The sequence below is a fragment of the Octodon degus genome, unplaced genomic scaffold, assembly GCF_000260255.1.
Source record: "Octodon degus isolate 3935 unplaced genomic scaffold, OctDeg1.0 scaffold00077, whole genome shotgun sequence".
NCBI classification, from domain to species: domain Eukaryota; kingdom Metazoa; phylum Chordata; class Mammalia; order Rodentia; family Octodontidae; genus Octodon; species Octodon degus.
In genome coordinates this window covers 10,613,808-10,618,607 of record NW_004524653.1, presented here as the reverse complement: position 1 = coordinate 10,618,607, position 4,800 = coordinate 10,613,808, and positions in this window count along the sequence as shown.

Here is a 4,800-nt window from a genome sequence, read left to right as displayed (position 1 = left end):
AGGATCCAGAGGCACTGAGCCTCCCCTGCTGCAGGAGTAGAGTCTCAGCCATGTACCTGCAAGGCTCCCTCTCCCTGGGCTCCCTCCACTTCTCCCTGCCTGCTGTTCCTGGATTCCTCTGAGGAAAAAATCTCAGCCCCTGGGTTGTTGTCTTGGTATCAGCTTCTGGGGCATCCTGGCTGTGATAGCTACCCGTGACCTCAAAGCAAATGACCACAGGAGTAGTGGTTGGACACATACATTGCCTACGCCCCATGTGTCTTGGGGTTAGGAGGCTGGGTGTAGCTCAGCAGGGTCCTTGTGTCCTCTGTCTCAGGGGCTCTGATAGGTCACAGTCAAGATGTCAGCCAGAGCTTGGATCTCTACAGAAGACTCATCCGGGGAACCACTTCTGAGCTCACGGAGAAGATTGGAGGATACAATGTCTATGAGCTGTGAAACAGGACCTCCATTCTTATGTAGTTGTTGCTAGAAGTCACCCTGTTTCTTCTGTGCAGAACTCTCCAGAGAGAGAGAGAGAGAGAGAGAGAGAGAGAGAATTAAAGTTACAACTTTATGTAAGCAAAACATGGAAATGATATCCCATCACATTGGTCATATTGAACTAGTTACTAGAAGCAATGTCAAGCTCTTCCTCCATCCAAGGGGAGGGAATCCCACAAGGGCAGGGATACCAGCAGGTGCGCATGATTGGAGCTGGGACCATTTTAGATAACTTTCTGCCACACCAGCTAATACACTCTTACAAAGGACAACTGCAGAAGTAACTTAAGGGATGTGGGGAGTTTCACATCAATTCTGAGGAAAGCTTTTCGTGAGTATTAGGAGGCATGTGGAAAGATGTCCATGCAGTATTGTTTTCAGTAAGAACAACAAGACACTCACCAGTGGAAGCATTGCTAGATAACTCATGACATAATGAGCTCTTCAGCACTGAAAGAGGATGTGGTAAGGCCAAGACATATTATCCAGTGAGAAAACAAAGTGTAGAACTATTCCTGGAATGTCATGTCATTTAAAGCCCAACGAATAACATTACAGCCTTCAATATTATATTTACACAATATCTGCATACGTAGAAAAAATATCTGAAAACTACCTCATCTAACCAATGACAGTGGTCATGTGTGGGGGCATTAAAAGAAGCTCAGAGATTTGAGTGTGGTAGTCAGAAAGGAGCCTTTGCCCTTATTTGGGAAGCCAGTTAGCACCATAGATTCTGGAAGACAAACTACTTGCATTCAAATCCTGGCTCTGCAGCTTAGGCGGTAGCTGTGTGACTCTGGGCAAAATACTTAACCCCTTGGAATCTCCGCATCTTTATCTAACAAAGAAGGCTGATGATATTGTCTATCTCAGGCACTGTACTTTCGGGAGGTTCAAATACAGTGGGTCCTTGATACACCAACTTGATTCTTTCCACAGTTCTGGTCAACAACTAAGTGGAATGAGAACCAAACCAAATGCAATCAATGGTCAGGCTCCATGTGGACCTTGTGGGGTCCAATACATTGGCTTCATTTCTCCTCCAGCTCAGTTTGCAACCAGAATTGTGAAGGGAATTATGTTTGTGTACTGAGGTAGCACTGTACCATGATATGTACACAGTTTTCAACAGAGCTTTGGGTACATCTAGCAGTGTTCTGGAGCCAGCCCACCCCAGCTCCTGTGAACTAGGTGTGAGCATCCCCTTTCCATCCACTTCCAAGAACATCAGATGGTAGCACAAAATCCCCAGTGTGAACATGTCCACCATGGGCATCAGCAAGTACCAATCATGGAGGCATTTAAAAACCCAGTTATGAAACATTTTTAGCACCTTCCCAGCACATCATAAGCACTCAACAAGTACTAACTATTATTATCTGTAATGCTCTGATTTTCAGAAGGAGGATGACTTATCTATCATTTGTGTAATTAAGAAATGTTTGGATGTGTCATTGTGTGAACAAGGAACTGGGCAGCTTTGTGGGAAAGGGAGCCCCGGTGGGGGCTGGTGCCATGCTAGACCAGCAATGCCCTCCGAGATGAGCACAGTTACCTTGGAGAGTGGGAGGAAGGGGGCTGGAGTGTGGCTTGGCTCACTTCAGGTGGTGACTCATGGCCTACACACACCCTGAGCTTCAGGATGTGGGCTGGAATGAGTGGGCTTCAGCATTTCTCTTCTCCATCCTGTTGAAAACTCAACTGCTAACATGCATCTTTGCCTGTCAGTTTCAGGAGAGCCCTAGACGGAGAGTCTTGGGCGGAAGCTCTACCTGTGTGTCCCTTCTGTGAGCAACAGGTCACCTGGGCCCCTATTAAGTCTTAACATTCCAATAAACATTATGACAATAAAATGGAGCAGGGTGGAATGACAATTTCTTTGTTGAGTTTCTCAGGAAAATTTGGTAAACTCTTTCCAGTAATTTTTTTAGTGAACTAGAATAAAACAAAATCTTATATGATTAAATGGCACAGTAAAGAATGGGACAGGATTGGACAGGATAGAAAATATCAAAATACATCACACAAATTAAGAATAGTTTAATTAAAAGTTTACTTGAGTTATGTGTGTGTCTTTCTATATATGTATGGGAGGAGGTTCAAAGTAAAAGGTACATCTCCTGTGTCAGTCAAGAAAGTTTTAGTCATTATTTAGGTATGTCAGGGGCCTGGGAGATGGCTCAGTGGAATAAACGCTTCCCTGGCAAGCTCAAGGGCCTGAGTTCAATCCCCAGTTCTGCAAAAAAAAAAAAAAAATAGGTATGTCTTCCCACACTAAAGTAGTTGGTAACTAGAAACTACATTTTTCTGACTCCCTTGCAGCTAGGATTCCAGTGTAATTCAGGTTCTGCCAATTGGATGCATCTGTGTGAGACAAGGAACCTGAAAGCAAGCAGAGACTTAATTTCTGCTATTACTATCTGAGTTGCAAGCTGAGTCCTCAGAGTCTGCTACTTACTACATGTGGTCCTGTGGGCTACATAGCATCCTGCACATAGACTGGGTAAAGTAATTTACTTAGAGTGCGATGTAGACGGCATATCCCTAGAATGAGCAATGCAGCAGCCTTTCTGGAGACCCTAGTGGGCTACAGAAACAGAAATCTCAGGGGCCGGCTGTAGCTCAGGCACTTAAGAGACTGAGCTGGAGTGTCCACATGCCACTCAGCTCACCTTGCCTGGGCAGCATGGTGCTGGTTGTTGTGAGGTCTTCCCCACACATGGACACAGCCAAGACTACACACCCTTAGGGCCAACACTTTGTATTGTATCTTCCTGATTTTGTACCTTTCTGATGTTAGCAGAGGACAGATTGCTACTGGGTTAGCTCTGAGGTCCTTTCTTCTAGACCTGAAAGTATCTAATTTTCTGTATTAGAACCTCCATGATTTAAAATGTCTACAGTAATTTCCTTTACTGGTGTATCAATCAATTTTACTAGAGGTACAGATGTAACCCAAGATGTACAGATGTAGAGGAAATTCCAAGATTGGCTTACAATGGTCGGCCACAGGGTCGGATGAGGAAGCATGCAGAGTGCATCTGCATACTGGACATTGAAGGATTCATATCAAGGTCTGGAGTGTAATGGGTTAAAATCAATGTGGCTCTTGTTATTTTTTTATTAGGAAAATCTGGCAGGGACATCTAGCTCTTTGAGCGTCACTTTCTGGCTCAAGTGCAGATCCTTCAGCCTGCTAGTGTTGTACACAGCTGATGTGTTTCCACCTTAACTTTATCTTGTGCTTAATAGGCCCCATCTGGGGCAAGTTCCGCTTATTGCTCAAAACCGTGAAAACCTTCTAGTTGTAAGCAGCTAGTAGCTGTCTCAACAAGGCTTGCTCTAAAGGACTGAGCTCAGTTCTGTTCAGGGCAGCTGGTTAGAGCCTCCCTGCATGGAGTGCAGCTGGCTAGCTGCCAGGCTGGCTAATATAGGTTCGCCAAATTCCAATCTGTTCTGGTGTCAGTCTCAATTCGATTAGAACCCGGTACATGGAGCCACTGCAGTGTTCTGTGCAAGTCCATATTAGGAGGCCAGTGGATCTATGATGGAAGGCTGATGAGTCTACACCAGAAGGCTGAAGGATCCAAAGCAGAAGCCAAGAGTGCGCGCTACAGCCAGGAGATGACATCCAAGCTGATGGTGAAAACCGGAGCTCCTCAGAGGAAGAATGGGACCTTCCATCCTTCCTCATTCTCCCTTAAGTGATGAGTCATTCTAGGGTGTGACCTTCACACCTTAGGGTGTGGAATTGCTGAGCCAATTTAGTTAAGCTCTTAGCTCCTCAAGTTGACACAATCAATCAACCACTGCAACTAGTAATTAAACTTTGGGTGACAGGGCATGTATAGTAAGTCATTTGTGTCACTGGGACAAATTATCTGACCTCCACAACTCATAGGAGGAGAGGTTTAATTTGACTGATGGTGTCAGGGAATCCAATCCATAGCTAGCTGGCTCTGAAGTAGAAACAGAATGGTGGAGGAAAGCTGCTCTACCATGACAGACAGGGAGCTGGGACAGAGGAGGATGGAGCCAGGCCAAGAACAAACCCCTCCAAGCCCCACTCCCTGAGACTCACTGCCAACCAGGCTCCAGGGCCTAACAGCACCGTTAGCTGTCATCCCCTGTGAGTTCAGTGTCCCATGCTTCGATCATTATCTCTGAAGACCCACTAACTACATGAGACGTGAGGCATTCTGGATCTAAGCCCTCAAATTGGCCCATGTTAGTTCTTTTCAAGTTAGAGCAACTTAGAGTTTCAGATTTCTTTTCAGTTTCTTATTTACCCCTGGCTCAGATTATGCACACAGG